Here is an 18162-nt window from a genome sequence, read left to right as displayed (position 1 = left end):
ATTAATCTGTTCTTTTCTCCCTTGTGGGCAGCAGACTGTAATTGGCATTCAAACCTCATATCCTGAACTTGTTGCTTCAGTTTGCCTGTTTCGGCAAGATATTCCCGCTCTTTGGCCAACCAGCCCCACTGCTCTTGTGAAGATTTGGCAAATTCTTGCAGGTGAGGTCTTTTGGTCGGCCTTCCAGATGATGTCTCCCCTTTGTACCAGGCCTGATACCCGGGCGAAACTTCCCCTTTTGCCCGATTCATTACACAAGTATTTGCTTCTAAGTATTGACATTGGCTCCAAATTTGACGAACCCTTGCTTCAGGAAACTGGCCGTCGGGACTGATCTCGATTACCTGGATGCTCAGATCCTCGTCTTTCGGCACTATCTGATACCTCCCAAGTTGCCTTAAAACCCGATGCGGCGCGTATGGTTGAATGCTCTTAAGTCCCATTAAGAGAAAATGGGGCCTGGCTGCTGGCATGTATATGACTTCGTCGATCGGTAACCATCCTAGCGCCCACTGTATTTGACTGGCGTTGAGGGTATGGAAATATGAGGTCCATGCTGTGACTCCTTCCGGTAGGTAGGTCTCATTAACTCTGGTATAGAACTCCTCTATGCAGGTCTTTTCAGCGGATCCATGGCTCAGAAACTGGGCTCGGTGACATAGGTGTTCGGTCATCCACATTTGCAACAACAAATTGCAACCCTCGAAAAAGCTTCCTCCGGCTTTGCAAGACGTGAGAGCCCGGAACATATCAGATACTATCATGGGCGCCAACGTACTATCTCTCTGTGTGAGCAACGTACTGACGACCCCTGCTATCTTTATGTCAATATTCCCGTCTTTTCTTGGGAATACTAGTAGTCCTAAGAAAGTTATCATGAAAGCAATCCGTCTATGTTCTTCCCACTTTTGACGATTACTTTTGCTGCACAACTGGTTTTCTGGCTTGTCGAATCCTCCTATGTGACCATATCTTTGATATATGAAACTCATGCTGCAAAAACCTTTTGCCAAGTCAGGGTTATGAATTGTTCTGACTATCTTTAAGGAGTCCAGAAACCGGTGTATTGCTACAGCTCTTGGAGCAATCAGATATTTGTGCCTCAAAGGAGTCTCAGCGCTGCCGATATACCCTGCTATTTCTTCTAAAGTTGGGGTAAGTTCAAAGTCCGAGAAATGGAAGACATTGTGCGCAGGATCCCAGTGGGGGACTAGTGCCCTTATGATATCTCCTCGTGGCCTGATATCCAACAAACTCGTGAGGCCTTTCAGATACTTCTTGATTTCGTCATGCCCTTCTTTGCCTAAATCATTCCACCAGAGCCGCAATTGGAGGGGGATTTTATTCATGATTGAAAAGGGTTCATTTGGAGTCGTGCTCATTCTGCACATTTATTAATAAGATTTTAACAAACGAAACTTATTCTGATAAAAAACAAAAATATATACGATTTTTCTCAAAAGGATTTCTGAACACGACCTCTCAGCACTTCATGAACGAAGATTTTTAAGGTTGTGTGAGGAAAAAAACGAGGTGGCCGTCTGTACCAAGGCAGCCTTCCGGAGTTCCTTTCGGGAACATTTGGCCATTTTTGACATAAGCGGCATCACCCGGACTTGTTTATGACTCTTTTATCATTTTTCAAAAATAGAAAATTCAACATTGCAAACACGGCCTTTCAATGCCTCGGGGACGAAGATTTTTAAGGCTATGTGGGTCGACTGGACCAAGTCTTAAAATGACCCAAAGGTGGCTGATTATGCAAAGTCAGCCTTCCGGCGTCCCTTTCGGAAACATTCGGCCATGTCTTGATAAAACAGCGGCACCCGACTTCTTTATGACAATTAAAATTTGACATATTTGTTTTTTGCTATTTTTTTTTTGTAAAAAGGGGGAAGTTACATCGCTAGACTTATTTACGACAAAATTAAAAATCTTTGACATTTTTTTTCTTTTTTTTTATTTGTTTTTGGTTTTTTAGCAAAAAGGTGGGGTTGGACCCGATGAGGGTTGCCTACGTATCTCACACCCGGTGAGAATCAATCCCGCGTAGTTCGGGTAATCAAGAATAAGTAGATGAACTAACTTTTTTTTTTTTCTGAATTTGTGAAAGAACTACTTTAAAAGAAGAAAGGAAGTATATTTTTGATTTTTGATTGATTTTCTTTTTAAAAAAAACACTTCCAAGATATATTTTTTGAATTTTCATTTGCATTATTTTTTATTCTAAAGAAAAGAAGAATATATTTTTTTGGAATTTTCCCTTTAATAAAAGAAATGCTTCTAAAATGTTTTTTTTTTGAATTTTGCATTTTCTTTTCAATTTTGAAAGAAGAATCAAAATATTTTCGGATTTTTCTTCTTATTATACATTTTTTTTTAAAAAAAATAATAATTAAAAGACTTTCTAAAGAAGTTAATAATGGAAAATATTTTTGGATCTTTTTTTTTGTTTTTGAAAATTGGGAGTCTAAAAACTTTTCTAAACTTTTTGGCAAGACAAATATTTTTGCAACAAATAAAGACATATATATATTTTTTGGAAAAAAAAATTTGGATATATATATATATATATATACATGTATATATTTGTGACAAATAATGAAAGACTCTTTTTTATTATTATTATTTTTTGAATTTTCATAAAAAAAACCATTTAAAAATAAGACTTTTTTTTTTAAAAAAAAAATTATTTTATAACAAGACAAACTATATATTTCTATATTTTTCTGAAAAACAAAACAGAACAACGATTTTTCTATTTTTCCTTTGCTTTTAATAAAACAAACTAATAAGACGTTTTTTTTCGTTTTCTCAAAATTTCGGCAGAGTTTTGACAGTATTTGGGTATTGGTTTCTTTTCAAAAATAAACAATCAATTCCTTAACCGTTATTTCCCTTTTCTTCAATTTCACAAAATTCATAATATTCAAACATCGGTCAGCATGCGGGTACGAGACAAATAAATGCACGGAAAACAAATAGGATGCATCAGGATGACCTTTTCATATCAGGTCGCTAGTCCTAGACGGACCCAACCCCTGTGTTGAGTCCCCTGAGTCAAATGCAACGTGATGCAAATAAGCGTTCCTACTAGGGATCCGGCATGAAGTCACGTTATTCTATGTTCAAAAACCTGGGTCGGTGTTCTAGACAGTGTACCCGAGCGGACAACTCGAGCTGAGGAAGGAGCTCCTTTCCGGGAACCAAAAGGCCAGCCGGCTTAGAAACTTTCCGAGCCTCTTTTATTCAGGGTATGACACTAACAGAATAGGGAGTCTCAACCAGTAAGCACATCCCCGGAGGTAAGAAGAGAAAGGTTTCGGCACAATTTATATACAGTTCAAATAATATCAAAGCGGTAAAAGCAGCATTTAGCACATTAGGCTCAAACATGTAAAAATCAGATAATAAATAAAGCCAAATAATAACAATTATTCTAAGCTCAAATTCTTAACCCTGAACCAGTGGTTCTGGGTGTTAGATCCCCAGCGGAGTCGCCAGAGCTGTCACACCTCCTTTTTCCGCACCCGAGGGGGTGCAAGGGAGTTTTTTCCAATTAAAGGACAATCGAAACGAGATTTGTTTATTTATTTCAGAGTCGCCACTTGGGAGATTTAGGGTGTCCCAAGTCACCAATTTTAATCCCGAATCGAGGAAAAGAATGACTCTATATTATAGTCTGCGTACCAGAAATCCGGATAAGGAATTCTGTTAACCCGGGAGAAGGTATTAGGCATTCCCCAGTTCCGTGGTTCTAGCACGGTTGCTCAACTGTTATATCCGGCTTGATTATCTGATTTTATACGAATGTGAACTTATGTGCCAATTTTATCTTTTAACCGCTTTTATCATTCACTGTTATTTTTATAGGACTTGCAACGTCGTGAAAACATATCTCGAACCACGTTACATCAATGCACACGTGGTTATTGACATATCTCGACTCGGTTGAGATTTGAATTTGGGTCACATAAATGTGCACCCGAATTTAGGGAGATATCATTATTAAAGTCGCGCCTAAAGCAACTAACGCATTATTATTTTTGGGGTAGGGCCGTGAAATTTGCTAAACGGCCTATCCCGGAATCTAAGTATTTAATACATATATTTTGTGAGGGCCCCGCAGTTTGTCCCTTTTATTTGGCAAGGCTCGCCTCATCTTATTATTATTATTTTTTTTTAAGAGAATTTGCAACGTTATGGAAATGCGTCTCAGACCACGTCACAATCAATGTACCCGTGATTAGAAACACATTTCGACTCCGTTGAGACTTGGATTTGGGTCACATAAATGTGCACCCGAGTTAAGAAGGTAACATTATTAAATACGCGCTTAAAGCAACTAGCGTATTGTTATTTTGGGAAAGGCCGTGAAATTCGCTAAGCGGCCTGTCCCGAATTCTAAGAATTTTAATAGGGTTCCTATTATTCCTAACTTTGCTAACGTATTGTTATTGTTATTAAACCCAACTTCCATTACTAACAAATGAGAAATAAGGTTTAAACGCTAGTAGTCATGATTTTTTTTCATTCAGACGTTCACATACCCATTACAACGAGAGTACATAATATATGCGAGCACATATGTTCGCAACAAATCACTGGATGTCAAATTGTTCCCTTAATAAACACAAATATATGCATAGAAGTAGACATTCTCGTACAAAAACTTAAGTTCACAATATGTTCTCACATTTACTTTAAGCATATGCAGTAACTAATCATAAGATGAACATTTTTAACAAAAACGACAAAAATTGCATTGTTGACATTCATCTTAAACCATAATATGCGAATCGAACGAAATGAAACAAAGGACGAAGAACACTAACCTTCGAACCTCGACAAACCTAGAACGACAAATAGCGCCCCCGACGGAACTCAAGCCGGATCTCACTGAACAACGACGGAACCTCGGACAAACGCCTCGACGTACCGGACCTCGATGACCTAAAGACGACCTCGATGGAAATAGAAAGCTCGGACCCACAACTGTCAACAACCAAGGATTGTCTAGATATGAGGAGGAAACAGCTATAGAGGGTCGTTTGGGGCTGTGGTCGACGCGGCTACTGGTTGCAAGCTTGCGAGGGGTCGTTTGGGCAGTGGTTCATGGCGGGAGGCGTCGCTAGACTGGGGGTCATTTGGCGACGTTGGAGTTCAGTGATGGTGCTTGGACGTGAGGTTGGTGGCGATGGTTGGAGTTTGGACGTGAGAGGGTGGCTGGATAACGCAGCGGCAGTTACTGCTGCTTGACCTGAAATGAGGGGTCGTTTGGAGAAGATGGTGAGGCTACTGGTCGACGGAGGGAGCTCGTTGCGACGGGGGTGCGCCTGGTTTGGACGTGGTGTTTGGACGTTGGTGGAGGGTCAGTGACGACGAACAGCAGTGTCGTCGGGGCCGTGGTCGAGGACGGAGCTAGTAACGGCAACAATGGCGGATTCAAGGAGGAGGAAGGCGATGGTCGTCACTGTCGCGACTGGTTTTAGTTACGACGGGGTGAGGGCTGCTGACGGGTTGATGACGCTGCTGCCGGACTGGTTTGGGTAACAATGGTGGTTTGTCGACGGTGGTGATGGAGGAGGAAGAAGGGGTGGTTGTTTGGGTGGTTTGACGGAGGTGGAAGCAGGTGGTTAGGGTTGTTTTCGTTCTTCTTCTTCTCTTCTTTTTCAAGAAGAAGATCAACAGTGTCTTTGTTCTTAAAAAATTCCAAAGTCCTCCCCCTTGGCTTGTTTGTCCGTGCATTTGTATAGTTTTTGCCAAGACAAATGAGCCCCACGCGTGGTGGGGTTCGAGACTTGTGTCCCCCACGCGTGGTGGTGTTCCCCGTGTATCGTGTTTCGTCCGTGTTCCCCACGCGTGTCCCCTCATGTGTGGTGGACTCGGATTATTATGGGCTAGGTCCGAAATTAGGCCTAAAAGCGGGTGATTTGAACCCGAATATTATTCTTTTGCCCGGACCCGAGAAATAGGAACACGTTGCTTAACTAGTCCTATGTAAGCAAAATAACTACCAAAAAATAAGACTAGTATTTAACAAAACTATATCTTTTTAAATATTTTTTCAAGATTTAAAATAGCTACAAAATATTAATAAAACTATTTTTTTGTAATTTTCGTTTTTTAAATATTAAGATAAAATATGAAGTAATATTTTTTTTTGTATTTTTCAAAGTTAAAATGACAATAAAACATTAATAGAACTATATTTTTTGTAATTTTCGAAATTATATAAAGTACAAAAATAAAGTGCAATTTTTGTATTTTTTCAAATTTATGAGAGATACATAAACTAAAATTTATATATATATATTTTTTATAATTTTTCTTTTTGCAACGAAATAAAGTAAATATAGTTAAAATAGCTATATTAGACCTAAATTACATATTTATGCTAAAAATGTGAAAATTCTCGGGGAGGGTCAAAAATCCGGTGTCTACACCAGCAGGTAGGCCTGATTCAGGCTTCTTATCTGAAATATGCAACAAATCAGTCTGCCCCAACTTTTAAGTTTAATCAGACCCTAATCAGTACGTGTAAGACATGCTAAACTATATGCTTTTCTTTGATTTAAGGAGGTCTTTTTGAGCCTTATTTGTTTATATGCTTCCCCATACTTGTTATATATATATTTTTGCTTGTCGCCTTAGTATTTTTACCTTTGAAACCACAAATAAGCCCAACTTCTCCTCCTTTTTAGGAATAGTTGTCCCAAGTACTTCCGGGGTTGATAGGATTGGGGCGGGTAAAAGTATGCAATAAGTAAACGAGACCGATCTGCGCTTTAATACCTTAACGGGGTGGGAAGGATAGATATAGATATGATGACCACGCGATAATGTCACGTGTAACCCCTCATCGAGGAGCGATTATCGGGCATTGTATGGGGTGATACATATTATTTATAAACCTAGGACCCTCTTCCCTTTACTTGTTTATTTCATTGTTTACTTTCAAATTTCAAACTATTTTTCTCAAAATTTCAGCTTTTCTTTCGTTTCTTTTAACTTCATCTATTTGCAACCATTATGTGAAAACTCCCTCTTATTTGAAAGCCATACTTGCCTACAAGTTATTTGTATTTAAAGTCGCAACCATAGCCTGGTCGGGAACCACACTAGTGGATCCTGAAGGGTGCCTAACACCTTCCCCTCGGGATAATTCAAGCCCTTACCCAACCTCTGGTTTTCTAAATCAAACCCTTCTTAGTGTCCTAATGCACTTTAATTATTAGGTGGTGACTCTTCAATTCAAACCCAATTCCCAAAAGGGAACGAGTTGCCCTCCCAAATGTCATAAACCCGATTTTGCGAGAAAAAGGGGGCGCGACAGCAGATGAGGAGATGGCGATTCATTTGAAAGACATCACTAATGTTCGAGCTGAGATGGAGCAGGCTCTCAATCGTGAGAAGAGGATCAAGGGATACGTTCGTTGTAGATCCCAAGGAGGGGTGCATGAAGGGATCAGTGCCAGGGGTTTTGTTCTCTTAGAAGAGTTGGCCCGAGCGAAGGCGGACGAACATGATGCTCGGTTTACTTCTTGCTGACGTCATGGGGAGCAAAATTGGGGCTGGTAGGTCGTAGCCTTCTAGAACAGAGCGTAGATTTTGCCATTTTGTATTTTCTATTCGCATAGCATGTTTGTAGATGGAGACCGCACCTTTTGCGCTTGCAAAAAGAAAAGAAAACTTGAAGCTTCATCTCCTTTATATTTCCCTCCGCATTGCTTTTGACCAGGCGGGTTGGTTCCGGAGTTCGTTGGGTAGGACCGAGGGCTCTTGTATGCTCGGTAGATGCGGCCTTTAGTGCAAGCTGGCATTAAGCTCTTATGCTTTGCCCAACTATTTTGGGTTGAGTCTCCGATTCAGATTTTTGACTCGAGCTTACTTGACCTTTAATCTTTCACGCCTGCATGGGCGACAACGGCTCTTACGCCTTGTCCTTGGGCATTTGATTCTTAACTACTTTGGGTTCAGTTTTCGAGTCGGGTTGCGACTCGTGCTTAACTGACCCTAAAAGAATTTTTGTGCCTGCATGGGCGGACGATGATGGTTCTTACATCTTGGGTCGAAGTGACCTTTTATGTATATGGCCTTGAGGCTTGTGGAGCTGGAGACGATGGCACTTATGTTGTGCCTTTTGGCATGTGTAGTTAACTGTTTTGGATCTGGCTCCGAATTGGGTTACAACTTGAGCTTATTTTAATCCTCAAGTTTTCAATTTTACAATGCTGTTGGTCATTGCGACCTTTTAGTGTGCAGCCCTGAGGCTCATTTGGCTGGTGACAATAGCTCTTACGCTTTTTCCCTTGGGCATATTTTAGGCTTTGTTATCCTCTCGTTAAGGTCTTTGTGAAATAATTTTGCCTGACCCGTCGTTGATTCGGGAAGAACCTCGATTTCAAATTGTTAACGACGATGTTCGAGTACCTCGGAAGGTTTAGCTCGTAGGTTGAGTAGCTCGAAGCCTTGTGATTTGGAACTGACATGTTCGAAACTCGTTTGCCTGTTGAGGGAAGCTTGTTTTAACCGGTTCTTTCCGAAGTAGATTTGAAGTATTGGCCTGCGATTTTGTTAGCGACGGTCGGGCATCCCCGAGTAGCGTTAATTTGGCTGGTGTAGCCGTTTTGACCGTAGTCATATGTGTTTGGCCGGAGCCATTTTTTGATCCCGAGTAATAGTTTAGGCGTCTATATCAAGGGTATGCCCTTTCGAGAGTCTTACAAATGCGACATATAGCCTAATCTTCGGGATTGAGTTTTATGCCTGTAGTAAGGTATTACAAAATTTTCATGCCTATTGAGGTCTTACAATTTTGTCATGCCTGTTGAGGTCTTACAGTTTGTCATGCCTGTTGAGGTCTTACAGTTTGTCATACCTGTTGAGGTTTTACAGTTTTTGTTGCTATGTAAAATAGAACTGGCTTAGACCGAGTCTGGCCGCTTGGGGTCTTACGACCTTGGGTTTTCCAGCGTATGGCAATTGGCAACAGTCTCTGAGTCATCGAGTTTGCTTAGGCTCGAAGGCCGTTACTCGTGAGCTCGGAATTGCCTCGTTGGGGTGCCAAATTGTTGTCACCAAGTCTTCAAGTATTTCGGGGCATACTTGGTGGAGAGATCCCTGTTGTGAGCATGCTGAACTTTCTTTTGGAATACGAGGTGCTTTTGGTGAAAGATACCCTTTGATTGATTGGCTTAAATATATGTTGTTGTGTTAAATACATCTTTGTTAGACCGATTTTGCTCGCTTGAGGTCTTACGGCCTCAGGTTTTTAAGTGTGTGGCGACTAGCGATGGTCTCCGAGTACTCAAGGTATCCCTGATGTTGGTGACGCTGGGCGATTTTCGTGTTGACATACCTGAGGGTTTTGGGATTTTGGAGTTTCGACCCAGAGGTCGTCTGAGCGTTGAATTGCTGGTGTCAGTCCCTAGATGTTTGGGACATTTCCGACAAAAGAATTGTTACCCTACTATGCGAAGGTGTATTTGACAAAAGGTATCCTTTGATTGCTTGGTACAATAGTACATGTATTTGACTATATGGACACAGTTTATTCGACCATTTGGCCCGGTACATTGCTTTCCTACAGGAACCCCATTTGACATTTGAAGACCTTTTCGAGCGGGTAGCTTTCTGGGGGAATTCCCCTCACCGTTTAAAGTTGTCTACAAGTGAAGTTTTGAGCATTTGTGGAGTTTTCCCTAGGCAGCTTCGCAAATGTTGCCTCGTTAAAAACCTTGCCGGTAAAACCCTTCTTTTGGGACAAAAACTCGGTCAAAGGAAAAGAGTGCAACAGATGCATTTTTTGAGCCTCAAGGTCTGCAGGCAGTGCTAGCGTTATGACAGCTCCGGTCGAGTACCTGCATAAGGGTTAGTTCTAAATTTGAAACAAAAAAGGGAGATGGTCGTAGCTTGAAGTAAGATATGCTGGCGATGCCTCGGGATTGATTTGTTACAATTGCTTGAGGTGAAGTCGCGGTATGGGTTTTTACTTCGTTTTGTCATGTTCGATCAAGGGTGAGGCCTAATTTTCCCTTTGGTTTGTTCGGGGGCGGAGGTACGAACGTTGGTACCATATCGTGTATTGCGAACATTTCCCTCGCTGCGTACTATTCCCCATAGACGGTTTTAATTCCATCCTTTGTTGAGAATTTTATCATCTGGTGAAAGGTGGATGGCACTGCTTTCATGAAGTGTATCCACGGCCGCCCGAATAAGGCTTTATACCTTATGTCTCATTCGATGACATGGAATTTGGTGTCTTGGGTCGTGCCGGCCACGGTAACTGGGAGGATGATTTCTGCTTTGTCGTTTTGCTTGCCATGTTGAATCCATTGAGGACTCGAGTGGCGGGCATGATTTGGTTGAGCAGTTCGAGCTGCTCTATTACCCTCGACCTGATAATATTGGTCGAGCTACCTGGATCCACGAGTACACATTTTATTTGAAAAGAATTTACAAGGAAGGAAATTACCAGTGCGTTGTTGTGGGGTTGAGACAGGGTCTCGGTGTCCTCTTCGCTAAACGTGAGGGCGTCTTCAGGGATATATCCCCGATTCCACTTTTCTCTAGTGATGGATATTTTTGTTCTTCTCATTACGGGTTCCTGTGAGGTATCGGCACTCCCCATGATCATGTGGATGACATGTTGCGGCTCGTTTGCCTCGTTTTTCTTGGTTGCCTCCCTTTCTCAGAACTGGTTTTTGGCTCGATTGCTAAGGAATTCCCGGAGATGTCCTTTGTTAAGCAGCCGAGCTACCTCTTCTCCTAGCTGATGACAATCCTCGGTCCTATGGCCATGCATGTTAGAAAAACTCGCATACTAAGTTGTAATTCCTCTACAAAGGATCTGACTGTATCGGCTTGGGCCACTTGGCGTCTCTAATCTTACTGATAGCGAACACGATGTCTGACACATCGACGTTGAAGTTGTATTCTAACAGGTGAGGTACACCCATTGGCACTATGTTTCGGTCAAACCTGGTTCTGTTGATGAACCCTCGAGGGTCCTGTCCTCGATCCACCCTCCGATCATTGCAAGGTAGGTTGTGCCTCGGGGCATTCCTATTATCCTCGAGGTATGGCTGATACCTTTCTTTATTTGGTTTCGATTCCTTTGCCAAGAGCCTGCTTAGGTATATTGAGCCCGAAGGGGATCCCAACTGGTTATCCTCGGCTCTGATCTTCAACTGGTATCGGTTGTGGATGTCCGACCAGGTCACAATCGGATACTCGATCAGGTTCTGTTACAGCTGTTTTGAAGCCACCGAACTTTGTTCGTTCAGGCCTTGGGTGAAGGCCTGCACTGCCCATTCGTCGGAGACTGGCGGTAGCTCCATCCATTCCATTTGAAAGCGAGACACGAATTCCCACAACATCTCGTTCTCTCTTTGCTTGATTTTGAAAACGTCAAACTTCCTTGTTGCTACCTTGATGGCTCCGGCATGTGCCTTTACGAAGGAGTCTGCTAGCATGGCAAATGAATCTATGGAATTAGGAGGCAAGTTGTGATACCACATTATGGCCCCCTTCGAGAGTGTTTCCCCGAATTTTTTCAGCAATACAGACTCGATCTCGTCATTCTTTATATCGTTGCCTTTTACTGCGCAGGTGTAGGAAGTAACGTGTTCATTAGGGTCGGTGGTACCATTGTACTTAGGGAGTTCCGACATTCTGAACTTCTTTGGAATGGGCTTCGGGGCCGCTTCTCTGGGGAACAACCTTTGTATGAACTTCTTCGAATCCACGCCCTTGAGGACCAGGGGCGCACCCGGGATCTGATCGACCCTAGAGTTGTAGGTCTCGACCTTCTTATCATTGGCTGCTATCATTTTCTCACTCGATTCAATCCTTTTGGTGAGGTCCTCAAGCATCTTTACAATGGCAGGGTCGACTACCGATCCGTTATTATTTGATCTCTTGGGTACTTGTTCGGCAAGGGGAGCTATTTCCGGCGCTGCTGTGCTGGGAGTCTTCGGATGGCTTTATAACTGAGCGATAGTCAACTATTTTGCCTGCAACATTTCAAAAATAACATGAAGAGTAACTTCATGTTTTTAGCAGGCTGGAGTTCTTTGGCTCTCGTCGATCGCTATGTCGTATGCTCCTGTCGGTGTGTGAGGTTTCGTCGACTTGTTATGTGTCCTGTGAATCCGCGTCTGCTAGAACCGGTCTAGGCATGTTATCGGGATTCTGTGGTGGCACGCCGACAGCCGGAACAGCCACGCCATTTTCCCCGTGGTTTTCGAGGTTGTCGTTCTCGACTCTGTTTACTGAGCCAGACATTTTGACCTGAAATCAAAGATTTCGAGCAAGAAAAAACGTGAAAGGTAACTTATGTTTGTGTAATGAAACTAGCAAGAAAATAATCACTATTTTTATCCCCACGGTGGGCGCAAAACTATTTACCGTGAAAATGATATCGATAATTAAACTTGTAAATGGGATTCTAAAAATACGTGATCTATTTTTATGCTAGTTGTTAGAGCAGTTGATGCTAAGAGTATGAAGTTTAACAACAAGATGCAAGTTAAAACGAGAAGTTATCAAACCAAGGGGCTTGCCGCCTGAGCTTCGGACAGGTCGATGAAAGCCTCGGGATCGATATCTGGCTCGAGTTCGAGCTATCGGGGATAGTCGGGAATGGTATAACAGTTTGAATATAATTAAAGAGGGCTCTTTATGGCCAATACCAAGCAATGAATGAATAACAAGTATGAAAGCAATAAATGTTAAGGGTGGCCTTGAGCTAGTAAGAGAAAAGAGAGAGAGAGAGAGAGAGAGAGAGAGAGAGAGATTATTGATCTTGTATGAGATAGTTGGAGCTCTGCCTTACAGAGTGTAAACGACTCCCCTTTTATAAGAGGGGGAGTCCAAACTTAGTACAAGATACGTTGAGTGATAAAGGAAATAGGATGGGATAGATAACTAGCTTCATGACGTATGGGTAGGCCAATGTTAGGCTGCCCAAGTAGACTTAATCGACTCCGGATGCATTCTTCGGAGACTTCCCATGTTCTTCGGGGCTTCGGCCGGTGGTATCCTCGGCTGGGTATCGATAGATCTTGAGGGAAGTAACCGGCTCGAGGTCCCGATCCTGTGAGGCGACCTACTGAAGCAATTTGCCAACGAGAAATTGGTCTTCCGATTTGATCGTGCACAAAGATATATGTTCAATATGTATTCCAAATGCTTTTATTATGTTATCTTATCATTTGAGGATGTGTTCAAAATATGGGATGGGTGTTAAAAATGTTAAGACTTCAAGTCGAGTTCGAATGAAGGTTGTTATGCCAAATTGTGTGAAAAGTCTATATGTGCCTAAGATTCTCAATTTCTCACATGTGTATTTAAAGTCTTGAATGGAAAGACTTGTTGTTGTTGTTAATGATGATAATGATGTTTGAATGTGGAAAATGAACTTGAATTATTAAATACGGCCAAGTGCCAAGAATGACTTTATAATTGTGGCCACTAGTGCCAATGAATTGAAAAGGTGTGAAAGAGGGATGAAGTAAGATGATTGATAGACAAGGGTAATGTCTAGGGCAAAACGACCTAGCCAATCGGGCCGTGATCAGACGTCATACCGCACACATGGTGGTGATTGTGCTGGAAATTGTTATTGAAATATTGATTGTGGTTGATGTCTCAAATGAGACGACCTAGTCGACCGTGTCGTGATCGAACTCCGTGTAAAAGTACGGTGGTATTGTGAATGATGTCATATCAGTAATAAAGATCTCCCAACCTAAAACATGGAAATTTACTTGAAAACTTATGTGGTTTTTAACTTGATGTTCTAGTATTGTTTGAGGCTTCTATTGATTTCATGATTGTTCCCCCTTGTATTATTATTCATTCTATTGAGATGACATTTAGTTATACATACTAGTACTATTCGACAATACTAACATCCCTTTTGCTGGGGATGCTGCATCTTTAATGGGTGTAGGTGGTTCCACAACAAGCACCATTGATCAGTGATATCAGTACACCCTCCTTCCAGCAGACTTGGTGAGCCCCACTTCAGTCCGGGGTTATACATTTTTGGTTCATTATATTGTCACGTTTTGAGGTATAGCTGGAGCCTTGTTGCCGGCGCTACTATTGTACTCTTTGTACTTATTAGAGGCTCTGTAGACATAATATGGGTTCTATGTCGGTATTGGGGAAAGTCAAATAATTCATGTTATTTTTAAATCACTTGTTCCACTTTAGACTATGAAAATGTGTGTATTTTAAGACTCTAAAATGAAGTAACTAATGGAAATGATTTGTTATTGTATATATGATCTCCGTATTGCTTAATTAATGAGAATATATCTTCTCTTTATTCATGAGTGAGTTTGGATAGAAAGAATCTAATAGGCTTGCTCAGTCGGGTTCACTCGATTGAGCGCCGGTCGCGCTCCCCGAGTTTGTGGCGTGACAAAGCCACTATGGGATGGTTAAATAATCTTTGGCTCTATGGCAAAGTTCCTAACAAGAAATGAAGCTTGCCATATGACCAAATATTATTCAACCTTCACAAGTGTTTTACCTTAGAGGAACAAGGCTTCTAGTGTTCCAATTCACATAGTTCGCATTCGAACCTTGGGGGGGGGGGTGTAGTACGAGAATATAGCAACATGATAGCTATGAAAATTGTTGAGACCAAACGCACACTCAAGTATATGTGGTCGTCAAGTAATAAAGTGACTCGAAAGTCGGGTGTCGAACCCACAAAGGCTTAGATTGATCGTTAATTAAGCAAACTAAAATCAATTAATTATCCAAGATAATCAAGAGTGATGTTCTTCTATTAGTCTACTATTGCAAAAATTAAACGAATAACAACTAAATCAACAAGACTGCAAATGGGTATGATGAGACTTTAATTCAGAGGAGATAAAGATTCCAGGGTTGTGGTTGGTTTATCAATCCTATTAAGTTCAATAATCAAACTCGTTAATCCAGATTATCTATGGTTGCTAATTAACCGGATCTTTTATATGAATAGCATGTTCCCACAATACTACTCGACTACGCACAATATATCAACCCTATATTCCTATGGTATTGAGTCTATCATGAACGAATATAATAAAGCATTTAATTAAGCAAGACTGTTAGGTATATTCTTATCCTAACCGCAAAATCTTCCCCCAAGCCACGGGTTCAGAAACAAGCTCTCTCTAATTATACCCTAATCTAAACATGGTTTTCCCAAGCATAGCATAGATAGTAGGGTGAACTGGTAGCTACAACAATTCACAAATTAAAACACGAATTAAAGAAACAACCACAAGATAATAATTCGAATTAACAGAGATGTATTTAATAAACGTTAATAATCATGTCAACCACAACCCTAGAAACTAGAGTGCTTAGCCACTCATGTTCGTAGCACAATTTTCCAAATATTTTGTATAAATAAATTACAAAGTAAAAATGAAGGAATGAAGAATTCGATGATTTCCTCCTCCAAAGAATGCTCCAATCGTCTTCTCCCTTTCAAAATAGTCTCTCTAGGTCTAAGATATATCAAAAGTCTTCAAAATTGCATTTTTACGTGTATTTATACCAAGTAGGGTCGGGCCCAAACGAAACACCTTTTCCTGCACGAAATAGGACTCTGGCTCTGTAAAATTTACACAGGTGCACCGCATGGGGCGATGCGCCACGCGGTGTGCTTGTGGGGAAGTTTAGAGAGCTGATTCTGACAGGCTGCAGGAAATTTCCATAGGTGTGGCGTGCGCCGCGCTGCACCATGCACAGTGGTATTGGGAATTCGCAAAAATACAAAACATGAAAGTTGTAGCCCTTTCAGTTATCTTTCCAACGATATATTGTGGAGCCCAAACGGAGTTCTGAGCGAAAAGTTATTTGTACTCTACTAGACAATATGCCGTATGCCTGCTCGATTCTCCGTTTCGTTCTTAACTATCATCCGCTGATCCCTGAACACGATCCCGACTTGATTTCTTGGTCTTTTGCTAAGACTTCAAAGCTCCAAATCACTTGAATTCATTCCATAATATCTACATAGCTTGGAATCACTCCTACAAGGCATAAAATACATAATTAGTGAAGAACACTAGCGATTAAATGTCAAACCCAATTAAAGTGTAGTAAGTTAGAGTGTAATAAGCGACTAAAATACGCAATTATAGCCGATCATCAACACCTCACACTTAAACCATTGCTCCTCCTCGAGCAATCAAACTATACTTTATATAGACACAACCTTTTTAAACAATTCTCCTAACCCATCACACCACAAATATTTAAGATAGACTAAGTGTTACTCACCTATTTGCCTAAGAATATCCCTATTATATGCATCACGTTCAATATCCTGCACTTCATTGCCCTTATCAAATTCACAAACACTATTAGAAAGATCATAAAAAGGGCTTAGAAAAGGATGAAAAGAATTACGACAACCATCACAATGGTCACCTTGACCACCACACATATTACAAATATTCCACCCATAAGATTGAGATTCACAATTTTGCCACAAGCGTAGTCCTCCACAATATGGACATAGATCACCAAAATAATAAGAACCAATATTTGACTAATTATCATTCCAAGATGCCATGTCAACAAAGATAATAAAATGGCAAACTAAGATAAAAATAGAAAATAAAAACTTGAATAGGAAAAAAGTAAAAATCCAATCTAGTAGAATAGTTAATTTCTAAGTCCTCGGTAACGACGCCAAAAACTTGTTTCTCCCAAATGCACACGCAAGAATACGTGGTCGACAAGTAATATAGGATTGTAAGTCCAGATATCGTACCCACAGAGACTTGTGATTAACGATCAACTAAATTAAACCAAACAATTAATCTATTCAAGTGAATCATAATGTATGAATATTTAACTAAAATTAATCTAAAGTAACAAATAAGGAGATTAAAGAAAACAATGACAAACTTAAAGCCGAATTCAATGTGAGTGAATTTAATATTTTAAAATCATACAAAGATCATAAAAATTATCACGTTTTAATTTCATGCCATCTTAGATTCAATTTGCATTTAGGAATTAATTACATTTAGTTAATTGCATTATTAAGGAAAAAAATCACAAAAAATGGTCATTTTTACATATTTAGCTTTTAGTCTTTAGAAATTAGTGTTCTTATTTAGTTTTAAGTAAATTAGTTGTTTTAATGTATAAATAATTTTAATTTTTGCAAATTAGATTGATTTAGGATTCAATTAAATTTTAAAATTAAAGAAAACAAAGATAAAGAAAATGGGAAAAGAAATTGATTTAGTCTTGGTGTATTGGACCACCCCAAAGAACAAATACAATAGTCCAAATTTTTGTTCCGCCCCAGCCAGCCCAAGTCAAAAACGACCCGGCCCAAATCCCCTCTACTTAAGACCCCTTTTCTAATAACCTAAAGGATCAGATGATATACCGAGACCTGGACCCCTAAACCTAGATCCCTAAGAGCTGGAAATCCGCCGTTTTTCCTCACAGACCTCCCCCCGCCTGAAATTCATCTTCTTCAACCCACCCTAAAATTCCAGTCGTCCACCCTCTTCATCACCCCAACCACCAGCCACCCCTATCATCTCCCTCACCTCACATATCACCTGGAACACAAACGCACGCACAAAGGCACGAACAGGGGAAAAGGGCGAAAAATCAGAAAGAAAAGGAGCGCCTCGTTCTTCACCAGACTCACCGGAAAAATCAAACACACCCGCCCCATCTCCGCCAGCCACCCAAACCAAACTCGCCGGAAAACACACGCGCAATACTCCTCCACGCACATCTCGCTTCAACCAACCAACAAGTGGAACAATTTCTAGAAATCAAGGCTACATCTGAAACTGAAAAAGAGCTTTTAAAATAAAAATAAAATCAGAGACAAAAAGGAAGATTTGAAAGCTATCCGAATTCCATTCTTCTACTTAAGTTTTTCTGAAATTCGAGTGACATTTGAGCTATAGAAGCGTTGTTCGATTGCTGAATCTGCCGCTACCCGTTTTCGGGTTCGTTATGGCTGAAATGCGGTCGATATCGAGGTTGTTTCATTGAGGTTTTCGGTCGGGTCTGTCGTGTTTAGCTTCATCGGCTTGAGTTTCTTTGTAAACAGGCAGCAGTTTCTCGGACAAATTGAAAGTAATTCAGCTAATTTCTGACTGAGAATTG

The sequence above is a fragment of the Nicotiana sylvestris genome, chromosome 3, assembly GCF_000393655.2.
Source record: "Nicotiana sylvestris chromosome 3, ASM39365v2, whole genome shotgun sequence".
In the NCBI taxonomy this organism is placed as follows: domain Eukaryota; kingdom Viridiplantae; phylum Streptophyta; class Magnoliopsida; order Solanales; family Solanaceae; genus Nicotiana; species Nicotiana sylvestris.
Note: the sequence above shows the minus strand (reverse complement) of the source record.